General features: G+C 37.9%; 1 protein-coding gene across 1 annotated transcript in view; it reads left to right on the forward strand.

The window, feature by feature from the left end:
* The window catches only part of IAH1 (isoamyl acetate hydrolyzing esterase 1 (putative)), a 408,138-nt gene that overhangs the window by 41,350 nt on the left and 342,617 nt on the right, over positions 1-24,171 (forward strand). The window lies entirely within an intron of this gene.

The raw sequence follows: 24,171 nt of genomic DNA on the forward strand, positions 1-24,171 counted from the left end.
GAGAGAAATGTAAGGAAGGAACAAAAAAAAAGGTAGATAAGGAACAAGGATCAGAAGCAGGCGATGCAGACGATATTAACAGGAGTACAGTCAAAGAAAAAAAGATCTTGATAGGTAAAGACTGAAAGGAAAAGAACATTTATAGGAATAAATATATAAAAAAAAGAATGAACAAAACCTAATATAAGTAGTTTTCAAGGGGAATAAATAACTGTAGAATAGTAGCAGTAAATGTAAATAGTCTGAAATGCTTTACAAGAAGGTTAGGTATTATAGAATGGTGTAAACAGCTTACTGCAGATATAGTGTTCAAGGAAATAAGATGTTTGCACAAAACAGGAAAATTACAGACTGAAGAACTATGGGAAACATATGTGGAATCTAGGTAAAAATGTGTGTTCAGGTATGGCAGTATTATTGACTGACAGAAAACATATTGCACTTTAGTGCTAATGGGAAGAATAACAATTCTGGATGTAAGATGAAAAGAACATGCATAGAATAATAGTACTTTATGTGAATAGTAAAGAAAGTGAGAATATGTTTCCGAAAATTACAGATTATTTAGCATTAAAGACATAGTAATAGTAGGAAGCTTTAATTTGTGATTTAAGAAAGAAAAAGAAAATTCACATACTCCAGGGATCTAAACCTTGTCATTACAATGAACAAAACATGCTGGAGGGATAGGTTCCTACCCAGAGACTCCCCATACTCTGGAATAGACAGCCCATACATGTCAAGCAGAGTGCCTCCTTGGCCCCCTTCAAAAGGAACCTTGATGATTGGATGGGAGATAGGAAATTATCAGTCGCCCTGCTGGACAGGGGTCCAGGGAATTAAATATTGTGAGAAGAAGTATTCAGGGAATTGTTTTGGCTAGGCTTGTATAGGCCCTAGGGCTGATAGCCTGGTACCAAACTATGAAAAGGAAATGTTACAGGTAATACAATGTGGTAGATTGAGCTTATAGAAATGTAATAGTTGGACTTCAAGAAGAAGAGATCATAGCATAGTTGGACCTCAAGAAGAAGAGATCATAGCACAGACATGGATTATTTTTGATATCACAGGAAGTACAAATAATTTAGCAAGGAGTGTTTTAGAAGGATCATATTTGTATGTGGCATTTCTATCAGGATTGGTCAGAATATTGGATGCTTTTAAAATAAAATACAGTAAATGTTTGAAATGGGAGAAAAAGGGGGGGGGTAAAAATTATAGAGGCAAAAGTAGAAAAGTACTTATTAACCTGGAAAGAAATGATAGAAACTATTTTGTTAAAGAAAATGAGTTGTATGACTTGAAGCAAGGAAAAAAATAAGCATTTGTTATATAAACAAAGATATTTTTACAAGGAAAAAAATGAAGAGATTGTGCGATAAGTTAGTCGAAGAAGATTATACAATAATGAGAGTGATGAAATATCAATTAGGTTTAATACACAGAATACAATAAAAAATTAGAATAGTAATAGATTATGTAAGTGAGATGTTTGTCAAGAGATGGAGATTTTAAAAAGAACATATGGAAGGTAAAGAAGTTTTCAGAGAATCATAATAAAGAGTTAGAAAAAATAGTTTTAGAAGAATTGGACAGGGCACTAAAAACAGTTAATATGGAGTTGATGGCAGGGCCTGATAGGATAGAATACGAAATGTGTAAAGATTTGACAGAATGGCAAAATAAATGTTTACTAGACGTTTTAAATGATTTGTGAAAAGAAGGATTCAATTACAAAGATTTATGTAGCCGAATAATGAAATGTATATGGAAGAAAGGGGATACAATATGTTATGCAGAATTGGAGACCAGTGGTAATGAGTAATACAGATTTCTGAATTATTTTCGTAAGTAGTTTATAAAGAGTAGAAGTTAAAAGTAATAAGGTAATAGAAAATATAATATATAGTGTTTTAAAGGAAAAGGAAATCATGAGTTCTTAATGATCAGGGAATTGGTAGATGATAAATGAGCAGGAAGAAGTAAAGATCATGATAGGTCATTTAAAGAAATCTTTTGATACTATACAGTATGAAAAAACTCTGGGAAATACTTCAGTCATAAGTGAGAAGATAAAAAAAAATGTCTGTATTATGGCATATAAAATGCAATAAATGTTATAGTGAATGAATAAGTAAGGACACCACTTTAAAAGGTGGTATAAAAATGTTATCCATTTAAGTAGTACAATATTTAAATTGGTAATGATGTGTTAGTAAGTCCTATAAATCAAAAGATGAAGGATGTAGGCTACATAAATAAAGGAGGTATAGAAATACCTATTATGTTATCGTGTGCAGATGACCTTGTAATTGTCACAAAAGATGTTAAAGGAATGAATAAAGTAATAAATTATTTAAATGTGAATCTAAATATAATAGGTTTGTATCTAAATAAAGAAAAGAGTAAAGGCTTAGGACATGATGGAAAAGTAGGAGGGATCGGTTCCAATACTCCTGCAGTAACAATTTTAGGGATAAGTTTTGGTGGACAAGAAAAAAACAAATTACAATGGCAAGAGATAATTGAGAAAGTAAGAAGCATGCAAGTTTTGGAGACTTTCAAATTACCATTCAAGAAATAAAGTATACTTGACAAATTCAGTGTTAATCGCTAAAATGATGTATTTAGTGAGTGCATTTAGTTTGTCTTTAAAATCTGAAGAGACATTATATATACATTAGTTTTATTTATTTTGGGGTTCGAGGCTTAAGCTTGTGAAAAGGGTGTAGTGTATGTTATAAAAGAAGGTGGATTAGGTTTAATCAGCCCAGTAGTTTATACAGATTCATAGTCTTGATATGGATGAAAGAAAACAAGGAAGGTTTAAAGAATATTAAGATTGAAGTATTTGAAAGGAATGAGAAGCAATGCAAAGACTTCATTTATACATTTTTTTCTAAGATTTATAAATAAAAGACGTTAATGTGAAAAATAAATGGAAATAATATTAAGATGAGAGAAAAGTATGGTACAAAAATATCATGATTAACCATTTTTATGAGTACCCTTGAATAAATTTAGACGAAGGTGAGATCAGGGCAGTAAAAGTAAGAATGGAAACATAGCAAAATATTGACTGTCAGGACTTTTTAAGGAGACTGGTAATTAGGAAATTTCCAGTTAAAGCAAGTATGCCATATAAAAGAAGAGAAGACTGAATACATAATTATTGTAAGGATATTGAAACAACTCACCATGTATTCTTAAGATGTAAGGGAATTGAAATAATGTGGAAGAAATTGGGAGACCTGGATTATTTCAAGGATACAACAGGAGCAGAAGATCTAAAGAAGAACATTATTGAATATGGTTTTTACAAATATAGCAACAAAGAATATGCATACAAAAAGGATAAAAAATTATCAGTGTTTTAAATGGGTTGTATGGAATCAGAGAGTGAAAGAATAATGTTCAATGAAAAATGTGAGTTAGCAAAAATATTAGATAACATTTTGGTTTTGGAAAATGGAGTGGGGGGTTCCAAAGGATGTAATGAAACTAAATTTGTAGAGCATGAAAAATGTCATCTTTAAAATATTGTACAGAATGTAAATAGTGGGTTTACTATGGTACCCATTTCAGTCGGATGTCCGGAGGCCAAACGGCAACAATGTTGCACCCGACAATGTCGAAGTACGACTCTCCCCCTATCTCGACCCATGTTAAAGCCCGTTTTGAGGTCGTAGACTAGTCATATTTGACAATGTCGAAATTTGACATTGTCGTTTTCGCGTATGTGGATCGACGATCCCATCATTCGATGGGGTCCGGTTCAACCATACCATAGTAAACCAAATAGTGTATGTATTGTAAATATTGTATGATTAATAAGCCTTTCAAATAAAGGACCCCTACTCTTAAATAGGTGCAGTGGAATCTTTTGCATCCACCTGAGCTACCATCAACTAAAGCAGACGGGGCCTTGGTTTAACATCTCATCCAAAGGATGACACACTCAAGAGTGCAGCATACCCCCTTATGCTGCACTGCAGTGTCCGCAATTGATCTACCTGGTGTGGGAATAGAACCCATAGCCTACCGCACCAAAGGTAAGTGTGCTATATGTTGCACCAATGACACTGTTTTGATGAGGAAGTGTTATTTTTCTAGTTGGACCATAAGCTTGGATAGATACATGCCAAAGTTGGTATTCTATTTTAATACAGATCCGATAAAGGAGGAATTGTGTGAAACGTTAATTTCTGTGGACCTGGAGCATATGCCCTTAGTAATTAGTTAGGCTTTGTAGAAGAATTTGTTAATCAAAACTGTATGTAGTGGTCAGTTAAGAGTTCATTGTCCACAAACATGCCCAGGTCTCTAATGACAGTATCGATTTTGGGGAGGGGTGCCATTTATGTGGTATGTGCATGGGTGCTCTTCTTTTGTTTTTCTTTTTTGCATTAAGCTGTAGTTTATGACCCTGACACCAAGAATAAATATGGGTAGGACCTTCTTGGAGGATACGAGTGTCATCTGGAGTGTTGATGGCAGCCCCAAGTTTACAGTCAGCAAAGTTGGTCACCCACAGATGTCTGATGTTAACTTTAATGTCTGCAAATTACATCTTGAATAGTAATGTTCCTACTTATTCAAAAGGAAGAGAGCAGTAAGCACAGTGTAAGTCCAATGAACCTCTCCAAGCTGCAACTGTAGATAACTCCTTTATTAAACACGAACAACACAATGAGGTAAACGAAACACAAATAGATCAAGCGCTTTCGCCTGCATAGATGTCAGGCTTTTTCAAGATGAAACAGCAAGGTAACCAAGTTCATTAAAATTTAAATCCTACTTATTCCTTTCCTACAATTGTGATGTCTATGTCCTATTTAAATTTTGCTAGCTGAAAACTACTCATATGGAATATTCCCATGTATATACTGTGTATTGCTTGTATACTATCTTTGATTTAAAATTATTACTTGTGTACTTTTTTCACTAACTGTATAAGCTGCCAATAATATGTACTAAATGTTTCTATTAATGTAAATTCTGTATTGTATGTTGAAATGTCTTTTATATGTGGAGCTTTTCTCCCTGGGACTCAACTGAAAATGGGCACTTCTGGGCCAGCTGGACCACCCCGGTAAACAAATGAAAATAAGCAAGTAAATAAATAAATATTGTAACGTCCCGTGTGTTACAATAATAATAAACTTATGCTCTCCATACCCCTTCAGTTCCTAACTTTGTGTTACTTGCTTCCTTTCCTTCTACTAGATTTCTCTCTTATCAATCCTCTCACTGTAACATGTCAAAGAAACTGCAATGAATTTCATAAGATCACCACTAATAATTCTTAAGCCTTTTTTTGCCACTTTGTTACCATCTTCCTCAATACTTACTACTTATTTGAAATGCCTCATTTGCTGAAATCTTTTAATTGTACTGTAATAGATATTTGCTTAACCTTTTTATTGTATAAACTTTTATTGTGTTTATTGTATTTTACTTCACTTCTGTGAATTTGTTTACTTGCATAATTTCTACTGTGAAGGTTTTCTTCCCGGTCTTCTGCTGAAAAAGTGGGCAAACTCAGTTAGACTGTCCCGATCAACAAATGTCAAATAAATAAATAAATAAAATAAAAAGTGAGAGACAATACAACTAATATGCACAGTCTTTGAAGCATGTACAATATTTAATGCAGGGATTTAAAGATGAAATAATGAATGTTTTACAAAGCTTAAAGGTAGAAGCAGATAAGTCAAGAGATAATGAATCTCCCTCTTCCTCCTCATCCCCTGCAAACAGTAGAAGACTTTCATTCGAACAAATTCATGGTGACATTTTTTCATTGACAGCACTTTCAGTAGTGAAAGAGTTGTATCATAGATCAAAACTCTTACAAATCATGCCCAAATGGGATGATAAAAAGGTTAAAGACTAGCCAGACAGAACTTCTCAAAGCGGACTTTAATAATGATTTACAAGAATGTGTTTTAAAGTTTTTGTCCTTAAACACTATAGAGAACAGCACAAGTTAGGGTTACAAAGCTCTATAGAATGGTTACAGTCATCTTTGCAGGCATTCATCAAATGTTTGATCCATGTCTGCTTGATCACTTTAAAATCACTTCTTTTTCTTTCGTCTTTTCCTGGTTAGGGGTCGCCACAGCGGATCTCCAGTCCGGTTATGATTGGCAGTGATTTTTATAGTGTCGAGTTGCCAGCCTGGCGTCCAGCCTTCAGAGAAGGCACACCCACACATGCACACACCTACCTGCATGTCTTTTAAATTTCAGTCGATCGTGGGGAGGACATGCATACTCCACACAGAAGGCACTCCAGCCAAGAATCTATCCGGAGAGCCTCTTGCTGTGAGGTGGCAACGCTAACCACTGTACCACCGTGGCCGATCACTTTAAAATCACTAAACATGATAATGTGTTAGAAAATGCTGGATTATACAAACAGGATATTCTGATAAAAAAAAAAAAAATGAGTGAGCCATATGTAGTATCAGACTTGTTACAGACCTTTTTGCAGGACATACAGGATTTAGAAAATGACATCGAGCTAAATGCTGTATGTAAGGCAAACTCTATATAAGAAACTGCATAAATTACTGCAAAGGTTTCATAACAGTCCTGTGTTTTTTCATCAAACCGTAGCAAAAGTGCTTAGACCACTTAATAAGGATTCCAAAATTATTCAGCATGTAGATGATATGCTGATACAGACAGAGACTAAAGAAGAACATTTGTAGATGCTACATAAAGTTTTTCAGGCTCTGCAGAAAGCGGGTTTTAAAGTGAACGTGCAGAAAATGCAATTGTTGCAAGAATAAGTAGGTATTGCTGTGCAGCTGCAGGTTAGATTTCCCTGGACAGGGTGTGGTGTATCTTACAGATGCCATTGCCCAACACTGTAAATGATTTACAGAAGTTCTTGGGAGTAATGAACTACAACTATGAATTCGTAGAAAATTATGCTCCCACAACAGATGCTTTGTATAAATCGCTTAAAGCAGATGTGACAAGAACGGATGTTTTACAATGGAGAAAGACAGCACTGAAAGCAGTGCAAGATTTGAAAAAGAAGCTAGTGACAGCTGTTGTTAATCATGACTACATTGTGTCATCCTTGTTATCTTCAGCAGCTAACAGTGAGGACAGCATCTCTGTGGTCATTTTGCAAAAATGGCCATGGAGTACACAGAAGGGAATACAGTGTAAATTAAGACCAGTCTCCTTTTAGTTGCATGTTGACGCCAGTAGAAAAGGGATACAACACTGTTGGCTATATACTGGGGACTTAAGCAGTCCACTTACATTACACATTTTGCTCCAGTAATAGCGCAGACACCACATCATGTTATTAAAACTCTGCAGATCACAAGGCAATCATACAGACTAGACTTGCCAAGTGGCTTATTGAGTTTGACCAGAGAAATGTGACAGTGGAAACAGGGATCAGTATTATCTATCACAGAGTTTGTTGTATAATGAAAATCCCCACAGTTGTCCGCATGAAATGCAGAAAGCTCCAAAGTCTGAATTTTCTGAAGAATGTGATACAAAGTACAGATGTATTTATGTGGAAGGAGCTAGATATTGGGATGAAGGAAGTTATAAGGCAGGTTTGCAGTGTATATTGTTGATGGGAGTACAACACAGTTGTACAAAGTTGCCTGGGCACGTGTCCACACAAAGAGCAAAGCTGAAGGCAGAGCTGTATGTATTACAGATGACAAAGGAAGAAGATGGGAGAACGAACATTATCCGTGATAGTTCATATGTAGTGACAGCTCTTACCATTCATGTAGCAGTGTGGAGTAGAAGGGGTTTTGTGGACAGTAGCATCAAGCAACTACAGTGTGCAGAAATACAAAAACAGGTATTTGAGTTGGGACAACAGCACCCTCTCACATCAAGTGTGTGCAAGGTTAAGGCACACCAGACTATGGAAGATAACCCTCCTTATCAGTGAAATGCAGCTGCAGATGCAGCATTAGAAGCAGCTAAGACAGGACCTCTTTTATATCTTATACCAGAAGTCAGGGTCATTAAAGTTAATATACACACAGAAACACAGTGATGCTGAAGATCTAATGTTTTTACAGAAGTCACAGGGTCAAGCAGATGAACTCATTAAGGATGGAATATTTTTACTAGGTGCAGGAGTGGAGGTTTATGTATTTGAGACTCAGAATGATCAAAATCTGCTGTATGTAACTGCTCCTGTAGTTAAGCAAATGCTACAATACACTCGCTAGATTCAGAGACATATGTAAAACACAAATATTGGCATCCACATTTGAAAATGTTCTGCAAGTATGTGATAGAGGAATGTATAGTGTGTTTACAGAGAAATCCAACCTGTAAAAAAAAAAAAAAAAGTTACAGAGGGTTCCAGTATCAGAGGAACCATAGTATAGTGTACATATTATGTAGGACTACTGCCTCCTGCCAGTGGAGGGTACAGATACTTAATGGTCGTTGTGGATACATGTTCTAAATGGGTCAAAGCAATACCAGCCAAAAACTATACTGCAAAAACCACAGCATCAGCACTGTGGCCACATATATTTTCTCACTGGAGTTGACCTCAGTTAAAGGTCCACAAATCACCAGTCAAATCATGAAAAAAAATTTGCAGTCTGTTAGGGATCCAGGAGCGTTTTCATGTGCCATACCATCCTCAGTCAAATGAAATTGTAGATGAATGAACAGAATACTTAAGGAAAGGTTAAAAAAAAGCCTGCCTAGAAAAGGGAACCAACTGGATTTAGTATTTACCAGAGCATCTCCAAGTGCCAAGACCGGTATTGCACCTTATGAGCTAATGACAGGCAGACAGATGCCAATGTTTTTTTTCCATTTGATCCTAAGCACCAGTTTCTAGTCCTGAAGTTACAGTAGCACAGCATAATGTGTGGTTATAGCAACTACAAAAGTATTTGACAGAACTCAGGATATTTGCCGCAAAGAAAATTATTAAAGTACCACAAGAACTTATTGTACAGTTACAGCCAGGGCACAGTGCAATGGTTAAATGTTTGTTTTTTTGCAGGCAGGTCCCTGGAACAGTAAATGTGAAGATCCTTATGTTATTTCACAGATAGGAGCACCTAGATCAGTGTAAAGTAATTAAGTCAGCAATAATGGATAGCAGTTGATACTGCCTTTATTTGTTGGTTTTAGAAAATGAAGCATCGACTTCAGCTCAAGAAGCTTGCTAAAAAAAATAAGAAAAAAGTCATCAAAATAAAAACATCTCAATGTTATGATATTGCAAGCCTTGGGAATATTTTTAGTTTATAGAGGACACAGCAAAGCTGTGAAAATCAATTTATATCAGCTGTAAAAATGTTTATTATACCATGATCCCCCCAAAACGTGCACGCTGATTGGCCAGCGTGCCCGTTGTAAATCGAGTTATACTAATGGAAAAAGGTCCGGTCGCCCGGACTTTTTTCCATTAGTATAACTCGTTTTTTTTAAACACTGTCTCGCTATGTTAAATGGGTTTAACATAGCGAGACAGCTTTAAAATAAGCAACGGAGATCTCCGTTGCTTATTTTAAAGCTGTCTCGCTATGTTAAACCCATTTAACATAGCGAGGCAGTGTTTAAAAAAAAAGCAACGGAGAAAGCAAGATCTCCGTTGTTTTTAAAACTGTCTCGCTATGTTAAATGAGTTTAACATAGCGAGACAGTTTAAAATAAGCAACGGAGATGTCCGTTGCTTATTTTAAAACTGTCTCGCCATGTTAAACTCATTTAACATAGCGAGACATTCAAAAAGCAACAGAGATCTTGCTTTCTCCGTTGCTTTTGCTCAACTCTGATGTACTGCGCAGGCGCCAAGTACATCAGAACTGCCGCGATGCCAAGACATCTGCGGAAGGGCAGTAAACAGGCATTATACTATGCCATTATTTAAGAAAAGTAACAGTTTCTTTTCTTAAATAATGTCATATAATAGCAATAACCACTTCTGGGTGTGGGTAATGCTAAATTTACCACGGTTGGCTTTGTTTGGCCGGGCTTCGCCCTCGGGACCAAACCACGCCAACCGTGGGTAAATTTAGCATTACCCACACCCAGGCGTGGGTTATTGCTATATTATTATTATTGTATTTCTTTTTGTTACATGGTTCTGCATCATTGTGTTTCATACAATAATGTATAAACTTGAAAAAGCAGATAAATATTTGGAACTTGCCATAATGTTAGCATTTGTCATGTTAACTTGCTGTATATACTACAATAATTATTCTAGCCAGCCTAGTGAAGTTAAAAAGTGTGAGAAACCACCAAGGCAAAAGGCTGTCAATGCAGAATATTGGTTCCCACAATTTAATACCTTTCTCACCATGCACTATACCTGTTCATGTAAGTGAATACATGTGGTGTAATCGGATCCAAATGCTATACTTGTATTAGAGATAACAGTGAGTCAATTAAAAAAAATCTACAAGTTACACAAATGGTGGGAAAAGTTATATGGCCCGGTTATGATGATTCTTGGTTTAAATGGGTAGGTAGTTTATTCACAGGCTGGCAAAGAGTAATCATTACATTTTTTCTTTTCATAATATCTGCTTTGTTATGGGGTTTATGTGTTTTTTAATGTTGAAGGTTTGTTGTGCTGAAATGTTTCTTCTGTTCAAAAAGTTAGTGTAGTAGTAAATGTTGAAATAATTATGTTACAAGTCCATATAACATGGACTTAAAAAAGGGGGAATTGTTAGCTATAAAATGATTCTCCTACTCCATTTTATATTAAGTTTAATTTTCTGTATACTTGCTATGTGTGGTTCTGAAAAATGTAACGTATATGAATAGTTAATCGTTCTAGCACAAATGTTTCAGCTGTAATTGCTTTGTGTTACTACAAGATCCTTGAAATGTAAGAGTCAAATTCAGTGTATAACCAGATGTATTAAATTTAAATAATATTGATATGTGGGACTTTAGCATAAATTATAATATTTCCAGATTGTAGGAGCTTAATAATTAATGAATAACTAAAAGTCATTTCCCTTTCTTCTGCATGACTGCAAGTGTCAAATGTTAATGTTATTTTTCCTAATTAAAAGAGCTTTAGTGCAGTCCATTCAACAGTCAGACTTGCAGCACACTGGTCTCCTAACGGACAGAAAGCCATGTTTAGCCAAGCATGCAGTTATACCTGTACAGTGCAATGAAAAAGTATTTGCCCCTTCCTGATTTCTTATTTTTTTGCATGTTTGTTGCACTTAAAATGTTTCAGATCATTGAACAAATGTAAATATTAGACAAAGATAACCCAAGTAAACACAAAGTGCAGTTTTTAAGTGATGATTTTATTTATTAAGGAAAAAAACTATCCAAACCTGCATGGCCCTATGTGAAAAAGTAATTGCCCCATTGTTAAATTATGAAGTAACTATGGTTAATCACATTTTTGGGAAGGCTGAGTTCAATTTCACTAGCCACACCCAGGCCTGATTACTGCCAGCCCAGTTGAATCAAGAGATCACTTAAACAGAGCCTGTCAGACAAAGTGAAGTAGGCCAAAAGATCCCAAAAAGGAAGACAGCATGCCACGATCTAAAGAAATTCCGTAACAGATGAGAAACAAAGTAATTGAGATCTGTCAGTCTGGAAAACGTTACAAAGCCATTTCTAAAGCATTGGGACTCCAGCGAACCACAGTGAGAGCCATTATCCACAAATGGAGAAAACATGGAACAGTGGTGAACCTTCCCAGGAGTGGCCGGCCTACAGAAATGACCACAAAAGTGCAGCAACGACTCATCCAAGAGGTCACAAAAGAACCCAGAACAACATCTAAAGAACTGCAGTCCTCACTTGCCTGAGTTAAGGTCGGTGTTCATGACTCAACCATAAGAAAGAGACTGGGCAAAAAATGGGATGCATGGCAGAGTTCCAAGGTGAAAACCACTGCTAACCAAAAAGAACATAAAGGCTTGTCTCACTTTTGCCAAAACATATCTTGATGATCCCCAAGACTTTTGGGAAAATATTCTGTGGACTGACGAAACAAAAGTTGAACTTTTTGGGAGGTGTGCATCCCGTTACATCTGGAGTAAAAGTAACACAGCATTTCATAGGTTCATAGGTTAGTACTAGGCTAACTGCCCTTTCAAGCCATTGATAAGCCTAGCCATTTATCCCTTGAGACTCAAACCCTGCACCTTGTGTTTGTAAGGCAAACACCTTAACCATTAGGCCACCCCCCCCAAAAAGAACGTCATGCCGACAGTCAAACATGGTGGTGGTAGTGTGATGGTCTGGGTTGTTTTGCTGCTTCTGGACCTGGACAACTTAATGTGATTGATGAAACCATGAATTCTGCTCTCTACCAAAAAATCCTGAAGGAGAATGTCCGGCCATCAGTTTGTGACCTCAAGCTGAATAGCAGTTGGGTTCTGCAGCAAGGCAGTGATCCAAAACACACCAGCAAGTCCACCTCTGAATAGCTTAAAAAAAAACAAAATGAAGGTTTTGGAGTGTCCTAGTCAAAGTCCGGACCTGAATTCAATTGAGATGCTGTGGCATGATCTTAAAACGGCAGTTCATGCTCTGAAACCCTCCAATATGGCAGAATTAAAGCAATTCTGCAAAGAAAAGTGGGCCAAAATTCCTCAACAGCGATGTGAAAGACCCATTGCCAGTTATCACAAAGCTTGATTGCAGTTGTTGTTGCTAAGGGTGGCACAACCAGTTATTAGGTTTAGGGGGCTATTACTTTTTCACATAGGGCCATGTAGGTTTGTATAGTTTTTTTTCCCTTAATAAATAAAATCATCACTTAAAAACTGCATTTTGTGCTTTTGGGTTATCTTTGTCTAATATTTACATTTGTTTGATGAGCTGAAACATTTAAGTGTGACAAATATGCAAAAAAATAAGAAATCAGGAAGGGGGCAAATACTTTTTCATTGCACTGTAGCTGCTTGAAGAGGCAGTGAGGTAGAGGCTTACAGTATCCTTGATGGAGTCCAGGGTTTGTCAGACAGCTTTAGGTTAATTTGTCTGACAGTATAAATAAAGTTAAAAAGGAGAAAGGCTTTGAGTTATTGTTTTTTAGTACAATGTAAAGTAAGCTATCAGTTTAAGTAGTTCTAGTGAGCATATCAAGCAAGTGTGTTTTGCATACTGCACAACTTTACTGAATCACTCTCAAGGTTAGAGGATCATAGGATCTTACAAATTTCAAGGCATGTAAGTCATGGTACCATTTGCACTGTTGCCTCATGCTTCTAGAAGGACAGAGCAGGTTAGGCCAGGAAAAATTTGTAGATGCCTGTTCAATAATCAAGGTTTACCTTGAAGGATGCAAATATGTCACTGTGTTTTACATGTTATAAAAATGGTATGCTGAAGCTCTGGGTTCAGAATTGCAGCTCACCAAAGTTGTCAGTGTACATTTTGGCAAATGCAGTCTGTTCAGTTTGAATAGTCTGAACCTGATCATGCTGTGCAGCCATTTTTTAGAGCATATCATGAACGTAATAGGTGTCATTTTTCATATACATAGGTGGTTATGAATCATGCAGTCCAGGAGACCATTGAGAAGCCTAGTTCATTTTCCCACTTGCCCCGAAGCATTGTCTGGTTTAATTGATTTGCTGTAGGTCACACAGGTAAAGGAGGCAAATGAAGGCTTGGGAAGCAGCTCATTAAAAACTCATCACCTCAGTTCTCTAAATAATTACAGGCCATAACATTTAACATTTTGCCAACCCGAAAGTATATTTGTCATTTGCTGTGCTTACGTTCTGAACAAGAGATGAACATTTCCAGTATTTCCATTTAATTGTCAACATATCCATCTCAAAAGTTTAAAATTATGCATTTGCTTTTTCCAATGCAGCTATGAAATTTAGCATTATTTAATGATTCTGAACCCTGTAATATGCATATTCCTTTAAAAGTACTCATCAGTTTGCAAGGGCTGTTGTCCACCTAGCTTCAGTTCATTGTGATCTCCATGTGCACTTGCATTTCACTGCCAGGTGAGAAGTGGCTGGGATTTGAATTAGTGCTTCTTTCAGAGTTCTTGTTCCTTTCCAAGGAAAGAGTAAATCGAATGTTGTCTGAGATGGAGGTGGGGGATAGCTACAGTTTGTGTCTGAGTGCTTTGCTCATTAGTGAAGGCAAAGGGGATTGGAAGGGTGACTAGCTGATGGATGCAGCAGCAGTACTGCAGGCATTGCACTCATGCATGGCAATGAGTATTGAATATGTGTTAGACAGTGGTGGTGAAGAGGAAGCTGTGTGTTAGGATGAGGCTCTTAGTTTACCAGTTAGTCTGTGTCCCCATCCTTTCATGTGATAATGAAGCTTGGATAAGTTCATATATAAAACCTGCAAACATTGAGAAATTGTTTTATTTTTTTTTTTTTTGTGTGGAGGGGTTGGTATGCTCATTCTGTGTGACACAGTGAGCAACTCAGCAATCCAAGAGCATCTTGGAGTGCAGGGACTGCTCCTTAGGATCAAGCGGAGCCAGCTGAGGGACTTGCTGGATGGCTGCACAATGAGTAACATCTAAATTTCAGCTCTCCTAGTGTGAAAACAGAAACTCAGAGGAGAGAGCAGTAAACTCTTATTTGGGGGTAGATTTCAGTAAATGGCTAGTAAGTGCACTGCCTGGATGCCAGCAAAAAATACATTCGGAGAACTTGAAAGAAAAGCACAAAAGATGAGGGAAAAACACTGACTGAGAAGAATGCTGCAGCTGTTCAGCAAAAGGCAGTGCAAGCTCAACCTTTGGTGCAATACATGACTTCCATTAACTTAGAGGAAAAAATAAGTCAAATGTGCTCAGAGCTGATTCAAAATAAATGAGACACTGATGGATTATATCAACTCTAATAACAAACGGCTGGAAAAATGGAAGTTTTTAACAGATATTCAGATGAAATGATAAAACTGCAATAATCAGAAGTCGTAATGAAGAACAGGCTGGCTGAATATGAGACTGCTCAAGAAGAGATGTTTCAAAAAATGATAAGAGTTAGAGGACAGCAGACTGTATTAATTTTATGAAAGCAAAAATAAGCAACTGGACTGGTATTCCACAGGAGAAGTTGTTGAAAAGACACATCATGTGTATGTGCCAAACGTGGCTATGAGAAAGCAACCTAGACCTTTAATAGTAAAGATGCAATCCTACCAACAGAAGGAGTTGATTTTGACAAAACTGTGGCAGAAGGATAAAGTACTAAAAGTGGGAGACAGTAGAGTGTTTGTAGAAAATAATTACTTACTGTACACCAGCAGAAGAGGAGTAAATTTATTTCATTACTCAGGAAATATTGAGAAGCATGTTCAGGCAGCACTCTCGTAAAAATAGTGCATTTGTCTAGTGGTATTCCAAAATCAGCCCATATCAAATTAGAAGCTGAAAAAGGAACAGAAGAGTGTGTCTACTAATGATCCAACCTTCTGTCACACACTTGTTTTCTATGGAATTACTAGCAGGTCAGAAAGTCACTACACCAGGCTAATATTCAAAAATCAGAATACAGTAAGACATGAAAGAACGAGAACTGTGGTTTCCACTATTGTTTAACTGACTCAGATGCTTTCTATAGGTAGAAGCCATGTCATAAAATTGTTGTAGATGACCAGGAATCACCACAGAATAAAATATGAAATGAAACAAACAAACAAAAAAGACTCTATTTACTAATGTTGTAAAAGCCTTGCATTACTGATGTGCTTTCTAGAGTAGCAGCAGTTCGGTCATAAAATGCCTGAAAGGCTACTTTTCTCAGTGAGTAAAATGCAGAGATTAAACTAATGAATGTCTCACAGGGAGAGCTGTTGTCAGTATGACTGCAATTTGAGATGGAATTTGGCTAACACTTTTCAAACTTCCTTCAGGTACTCTTTGCCCACCCCGTCATCCGAAGGTGAGCATGTTGAAAAAGGCAAACCTGAAATGTAAACAAAGGCTGAATCAAAACATAAAAGCCCTGGGACTGTCCCTTTAAGAAAATTCCGGGAGAAATAATCAGCTTTTAGCAGGAAATATTACTTATAGGATTGGAATGGAATTTGATTTGCAGCAATGAAGATGTGTATGGGGGACCCAGAAGGGAAAATAAGGTAGATTTTTGAAGACATTTATGAAAATGTTTGGCATGGAAGACGTGAATTTAGTATAGGACTTTAGAGTGAATTTGCATATTATTCCCCAAGATTCAAAAACTGGGCTAGGCTAGATAGAACTTACATTTCCCAGAAACTTGTGCATTTAATTGAAAGCTTTGATACACATCCAATAATTATTTCAGATCATGCGCCAATAATCACTAAAGTGAAACTGCAGGATAATGAAATAAATGTGAGACACTGGTACTTTCCCACATATCTGTTTGAAAAGAGAGGAATTTAAGAAATGGGTAATAGAAATTATTCAGGAGTTATTAGAGAAGATACAAATTTCTTCTGAAAATATAGCTAGGAAGTGGAATAAAATTTAAGTGGATTTTAAAAACAGAGTGGAAATAAAAATTATTTAGAGGGACTGACAAATGTTAAAGCATTCCAGAATGGGGGAATCTCACAGAACAAGAGGAGGAGCAATTGCAGAATGCTAAACATAAAATAAGGGATTACCTTGATAATATGCATGAGTTTAGAAAGATTGCTTCTAAGCAACTGTTTTTTGATGATAATTCCAGAGCACAAAAATGTTTAGCACAACGACTCAGGCAACAGAAAGTAGAAAGGGTTGTCGCCAAGCTTAGAGAGCCTATAACAAGGAATAAATCAAGAGATCCTGTACAGGTACTAGAAATATTTCTGAAATTTTATGAAAGTCTGTTTGAAGTCGAGAAATATGGAAATCAAGAAAAGGTGCAGAAGGAAATATTTATGGAAGAATTAAATATGCCAAGGTTATAGGTAGATGTGGCTCAATTACAAACAGGAAAGGAGGAGGCGAGATAAAAATGGTGATGTATAACCATTCCACAGGAAAGTTCCCAGGGATATGTGGCATTCCTGTGGAAGTTCTGAAACTACTGGGGAGGAAAAAACTGATAAATATATGGAAGGCTTTGTTTAATAGTATTTTGAGAGGATGAGAAGCACCAGCACCCGGGAAGAAAACTTTGGTGGCTGCAATATTTAAAAAGGGTAAAGACCCATCAGATCCAGCTTTACAGGCCCATTTCAATCCTAAACCATGATTATAAAACTTTTATTTCTGAAATGGCTAAAAAATGGCAAAGGTGATGCCAAAATTGATAGATATGGATCAGTGTGGTTTTGTGGAGGGGAAGAAAACATTTGACAACATTAACAGAACATTGTTCCAGAGGGAAGCAAAATGTAAGAAAATACTACTGTTGCTGTTGGTGGGTCTTGGTGAGGGAAAGCTTTTTACAGAGTAAGCTCAGAGTTTACAAGCAGGGCAATGGAAGCAGTTGCATTCCCTGATAAAATTATAAGGTTGATTAGGAGGATATATAAGGGATAAGGGGTGAAAATTAAAGTTGATGGGTTCTTCTCTGATGATTTCTTTTTGAGCAGAGGAACCAGGCAGTGGTGTCATCTTTCCCCTTTGTTATTTGCATTATGTTTAGAATCATTGGCAAAGAAAATAAAGGACTCAGAAATTCAAGGATATAACTGGCTGGCTGTATTTGCAGATGATATTACTTTATACCTGATAAAACCAGAAAAGGACATTTCAGTGTTGTGAAACTTTTGAGGTGGTTTCAAATCTTTTTTTGATTAAAAAATTAATGAGGCTAAAACAAAGACAGCTGTAAATTATAAACCCACACAAATTAGTGTGGCAATATCCATATTTATGGGAACATGATAAAATAAAGTACTTAGGAGTATGGATTAAAAAGGATTCTGGTGTGGCAGCTACGTCTATGTGGGAGGAGACTAAAGAAAAGATAATACAAAAACTCAGACATTGAAAACTTTGTTGTTTGGATGTGGGTAGCAAGATACAAGCAGTTAAATCTTTTTAGTCCTTTTAGTTTTATACATGGGTCAGGCTTGTTTTTATCAACCAGAGAGAAGTTGTGGATAACAATTAATTAATAAAGAACTGAATGATTTTATATGGGAGGGGAAGACAGCAAGAGTCAAGTGGGATAAGCTGATCCTTCCAGTAGAGGAAGGCAGTTTGGGATTACTCAGTTTGAAGGGGTATTTCAGAACTACACATTTAAGACTCCTAGATACAAGAAACAAGGAAAGACTAGAATATTTGATACCGATACTTTAAGGAGAATAATAATAACCATGCTGAATATTAGAATACTTTGTGTTATTTTTTGAATATAAGAACTAAGCCAACAAAGGAGTGGAGATCCCGATAAGGATGATTGCAATTATCAATACAGACAATAGGCAAAAGGGGGCTGGAATTTTATCTGAGAAAACTGGCAATAGAACCAAGGTATTGGGAGCAAATAATTAATAATTAGGGAAAGGTAATGGAGAGGCCAAGAATTTATTTGGACTGTAAGCTAGAGATTGCCTTAACTATCAAGGAGTGATATCGGAGTATAGGCAAAGAGAAAGGAATAAGGGGATCTTAAGTGAAAGACCAGCACTGGTAGAGTTTTTAGTAGAATCTTTAAGAGAAGCTACTGTTAAAAAAGGAATAATTAGTAGAGTACATTGCATGATAACTATAAGAATCAATCCGAGGAAATTAGAAAGAATTGGGAAGAGTAATTCACAAAGAAACAATGGGAGGATATACATATGTCTCCCAAATATGCAACAAGTCTAGAAGATGTGGAAGTGTTTACATAGGCATTTTATACCTCAAGTAGACTCCACAAAGAATTTTTCCTTAGGTAAACCATAAACGTTGTAGGTGTGATAGTGAACAGAGGTAATTGGGAACATTTTTTTTTCTGGAAGTGTAATAATTTGGCAGACTTTAAAGATTCCCTGCAGACTACTGTGTTAGAGATGCTTGCTGAGCAAATTGGTGTAACTAAGGAAATTTATTTTTTTGAGTTGTAATACAGATTCAGAATTGCCTAGACATAGTAAGGCTTTGCTGAGTCTAATTATGATGGCTGCCAAAAAAGCTATTACTAGAAAATGTAAATCAAAGTCTAAACCAACTGTACTAGAACTAATATATATAGTAATTTAGATAAAACAACAGGAATTGGGATCTTTAGAAAAAGGTAGGAGCAAATTACACAGAAAAAATTGGAATTGTGGGAATGATACATGCAGAGGAGGAATGAGGTTTAAAAGAAGGCAATATGTGAATGAGCTATGTAATGTTTGACTGACAATGACTGGATAGATTGTAAGTGGTTTGTAATGTTTGCAATTAAAAATGTCCTTCCAGTTTACTGTTGTAGTATTCATTGCGATACAACGTCAGGCCAGTACACCAAAGCCGTTAGTTTTTTTTTAAGACGTGCTGTATATCACAAGTATGCTCCTTGCATAGTGTAGGGCATAAAGGTGACGTCCACACGTATCATCCTCAGAACTTCTTTGCCGCCAGTCTGAATGCCTTCTCTTGATCGTCGGTCTGAACTCCCATTCTGTTGCTGGTTCATCAAGCTTTTGCAGATAAATTCCCTATTGAGGTTTTGTTGTCTTATCTTTACTTTCATATTGCTTGTGGGATTTCATGTCATCCAAGAAGGGTAAATGACAGTGTGGGAGACATATTCCCAATAAAGACTGTTGCAAACAGTGTCTGTTTTGCCTTGGTGTTTTCCATGACCATTACATCCTGTTCAGTCTGTCAGGCCTTTGTTCCCAAGGCCCTTCATAGTAGGCTTTCTTTCTTGGAGCTTTATCATAAGAATCAATTCTTTAAGTTTTTTACTAAAGACACAATGGAGGGAACGTCCTGTCCGAAGAACAGCCATCCATGAGGAAGGTGCTAAGAAGTCTAGGCTGGAATCTTCTGCTGTACAGCCTCCAGCAGATGTCTCTCAAGGTGAGTGAAAGCTCAGAGGTTCACCTGGCTTCATCGTTGGATTCTTCTGCCATGACTTTGTTGGAAGCCAGTGGGGATCTGACCTTAGGCAGGTTCCAAGGAGATACTACAGATATCCACTTTGGACATTCCGGGGGGAACCGCGGCTTATTATCTCCAAGGGGCATTCCTCAAATTTTTGTAAGAGAAGTCATCCCTGGTACAGTCATTGAATGTCATCCAGGGTTGGAGCCTTCTACATTTTATAAGGCGGATGTCCCATTAAAGAAAAAGCAGAAACAGAACATATTTTTCCAGCCGCTAAGGATCCACAGACTGAATGGCAGTCCTTCACTCAGAGGTTGTTTAGTGCTTTGATGGCTTTAAAACCTCCTTAGGGAGTTTCTGTTCCGTCCCCGCTTTGGTCCTTTACCCCCCTTAAGAGACCCAGAGAACAGGATTCCTCTGAGGAGACTGATTCAGATGAGGAATCCCATTGCGTACGCCTCCAAAATCTCTGTCCTTTGGATTATGGATCAGAAGAAGAGGCATCTACTAGTCCTGATACTCCTTTTGAAGAGATTTCTTTTGGGGACACAGTCTTTAGGAAGATGGAGTTCTTTAAATGGGACTGTGCTCAAGTTTCTGAGATACAAAAAAGGTATGAGCTACGGCAGATGGATTCTCCGAGACCTTATGCTGTCCCTCCTGTTTTGGCTGTTTTGTTGTATGCCTTTTCTAATTCTGACTCTGAGCCCTCTGCCCCCAAGAAACCTGATATGTTCTATAGAGTGCTGGAGGACTGTACATTTTTGTAAAGGTGTCTTTCTGCTGACCCCTTAGTGGTGTCTGTAGCTTCTGACAAGTTATCTCAGTTGCTTCCTTCTGCTGAGTCAATGCCTTCTGATAGCTGAATGGTGGAAAGGCTAGGCAAGAAGGTTTATACCTCTGCTACTTTGCCTTTTAGGGCTGTTAATTATCAGACCCATATGTCCAGCTACTTGTTGGCTGTCCTTTTTCAAGCCTGTCATATGATTTCTGATCTTTTAAACTCTGAAGGTAAAACTTCTGCCCTTCTCCTTTTAGGCTCTTCCTCTCAGGTGGATCATCATTCCATCAAGTCTAGTTATGATGCAGCAAATTCTTCCTCTAGGGCTGCTGCTTTTGAATCAGTGATGATGAGGTATTCTTGGCTTTAACTTCAGCCTTTGCTTGATGATAGTAAGGCTAAGTTGATGGATGCTTCTCTGGATAATGAACACTTCTTTGGTGAAGCTGCTGCTGCTTTCTTAAGTCCCTTTAGGATAAGGACAAGGCTTTACAGGAACTTAAAACATGTGTTTGTTTCTCCTTTGTCTAAATTTCCGAGAAGTTACCCCAATAAACCAGGCTTTGTTCGTAGGCAGTCTTGCCCTCCTTCTAAGAGTAAAAAGGTTGGCAAGCAGGCTCCTCCTGCAAAGGCTACTCAGACTTCTGTGCCCCAGAAGTCTACTTTTCCTGATAAACCAGGTGCTTTCTGACTATCCTATACCTCCCGGTCTAGTTTTTCTTTCTCTCTCTTCTCCTGTCTCTCTCTCCTTGTTTGGTTAAAGATTAGTCAGGATTCCTGGGTTCTGTCAAGTATCTGCCAGGAGTATTTCATGGTCTGGAAATCTCTTCCCCCTTTTATGGGAATTCCTCAGCCTCCTCAGGAACAGCTGTCCTTCTTTCCATGGGTGCTTCGAGATCTTTTGACTCGGTGCTATTCAGGAGGTGCCTGTGCCCCAATGGAGGAGGGGTTTTATTCCAGGATGTTTCTAGTGCCCAGGAAAGATGGTACTTGAAGACCAATTCTAGACTTCTCTCATCTAAACAATTTTCTGAAGGTGCCCTCTTTTTGAATGTTGTCCCTCCAGACTTTGTTTCCTCTTTTGTTTCCTCAGGCTTGTATGGTGTCTCTGGATCTCAAGGATGCTAATCTGCATATCCCTATTCATCCCCTTTTCAGGAAGTTTTTACATTTCTCTGTTGCTTCCTGGCATTTCAGTTCTCTGTTTTGCCTTTTGGCCTTTCTGCTGCCCTGAGGGTATTCACCAAATGCTTTGCTCCTGTGATTGTTTTTTTTTTTTTCAGGCTTCAGGGGATTCAAGTCTTTCATTACTTGGACGAACTCCTGTTCCAGGCATCCTCTCCATGGATCTTATTGCAAAATCTTCTTTTTGCCATTTCTCTTCTGCAAAGCCTGGAGTTCTCTATAAACTTCAAAAAGTCTTTTCTGACTCCTTCTCAGGACCATGTTTTTCTAGGGTGCAGGAGCCAGACTATGCCTATGCTGGCATCCCTTTCTCCTCCCAAGGCAGTAAATCTCATTTTGTTTTTTTTTTCAAACTCTTCTTCCTCTAGCCTCAGTAACAAACGGAATTTCTGAGAGTTCTGGGGTTCATGGCCTCCATCATTCCAATGTTCCGTCTTGCGAAACTCCACATGAGAAAGTTTCAGTGGTTTTAGAATTCAGTTTGGCTTCAAAGTGCTCATCCCCTCAAATCTGTAGTTCCCCTTCTGCTTTATCTCAAGAAGGAACTTCAGTGGTGGATTCAGCAGTTGTCTCTAAATCTTGGGTTCCTTTTTCATTCCCCTCTTTCCTCTCAGGAGCTGTTCAGACGCTTCAGACATGGGATGGGGAGCAGTATTCGACTCCCTAAAGGTGCGGGGTGTTTGGCCTTGGACAATAATAATAGACAATCTCAAAGTACTGAAATGTCGAATTTCAGTACTTCGAGACTGGATAGTGAAAAGTCCAGTTACGCAAAACTGCACTATGTCGAATGCGGAAATGTCAAATCCGCTATCACGGTGTGACATGCGGTGCGGTTTGTGGATTTATCTGGGGTTTCAGGTAAGTGATGTTTGTGTAAGGGTATTGGGTAGGGATTTTAGTGTGTGTGTGTGTGTGTGTGTGTGTGTGTGTGTGTGTGTGTGTGTGTGTAGTGGTGTTTTTTATGTGTTTGTGTGTTTAGTGCAACCTCGGAGTTAGTACATATAAGTAGGTGGGTGTGAGGGGCGCAGCCCTCACATGGGGGGGTGCAGTGGGGATTGCCCCCCCTGCTTATAGGTAGGGTAGGTGTGTGTGTGTATGTGTGTATATGGTCGTGATTGTGCTATTCGCGGTTTTGGGTGTTCGGGTATGTCTGTGTTCGACTATTCAGTCTCGAAATATTGAAATTCGACATTTCAGTATTTCGAGATTGTCTAGTGATTCCATTTGGCCGCATATCAGTGTTAAAGAGATAGCTCTTCTGCTGGCTTTTCAACCTCTCTTCTCCCCTGGACCTCTCAAGGTGTTAGACAATACCACAGTGATGTAGTATGTAAACATACCGGGAGGGGGAAAGATCTTATCATCTTTGCTGGTTGGCACTCTTGGTGTGGGAACTTGCTACCCAGTATCAAGTGACTGTTCAGGCAGTTTTCATTCCCTCAGGCCAAAACATTGTGGCGGACACTTTGAGCAGGTTCATAACTCAATCCAATCAATGGTGCTTCACAGGGATATGTTTCTGGATGTTGTTCACTAGTGGGGTACTCCTCAAATAGATCTTTTTGTCTTCCCTCTGAACAGACAATTTCCTCTCTTTTTTGCCAGACTCCTAGGTGCTGTAGTTTGGAAAGTGGACGCCCTATCTTTTTCATGGAAGGGGATGTTTCTTTACACTTTCTCTACCCTTCCCCTCATTTCAAAAGTCCTGTTCAAAATTCAACAGGATGCTCCTAAAATCTTGTTGGTGACTCCCTTTTGGCTGAGACAACATTGGTTCCGTCTTCTTCTTCTGCATTTAGCAAAGGGCAGTCATCACAAGTTACCTCACAGGGTGGACCTACTCACACACGACAAAGGATCTCATCCATCCCCACCTGTCCATTCTTCAGCTGACAGTGTGGGTTGTAGGATTTTGATTCCACTTTTGACCTTTTTTTCTGAGGATGTGCTTAAGGTACTGCAGGAGGCCAGGAAGCCCAATAATAGGAAATTCTACGTATCCAAATGGAAGAGGTTGTCTGTTTGGTCTCTTTCTCATAACCTGGATCTACTTTCTGTGGATGTTCCTTTGATTCTCTATTATCTGTGTGAATTGCTCAGTGGTGGCTTGGCTTATTCTTCTGTTAAGGCCCACTTATCTACCTCTGCTTGTTTCCCTTTATCTCTTCCTTTAGCTTCTAGGTTTGAAGCTAAACAGTTTCTTAAAGGTGTCCTTCATATTAGGCCTACCAGAAAATCTGTTCCTCCTC

This window comes from Protopterus annectens, chromosome 1.part1 (genome assembly GCF_019279795.1).
Source record: "Protopterus annectens isolate FY-2018-M chromosome 1.part1, PAN1.0, whole genome shotgun sequence".
NCBI classification, from domain to species: Eukaryota; Metazoa; Chordata; order Ceratodontiformes; family Protopteridae; genus Protopterus; species Protopterus annectens.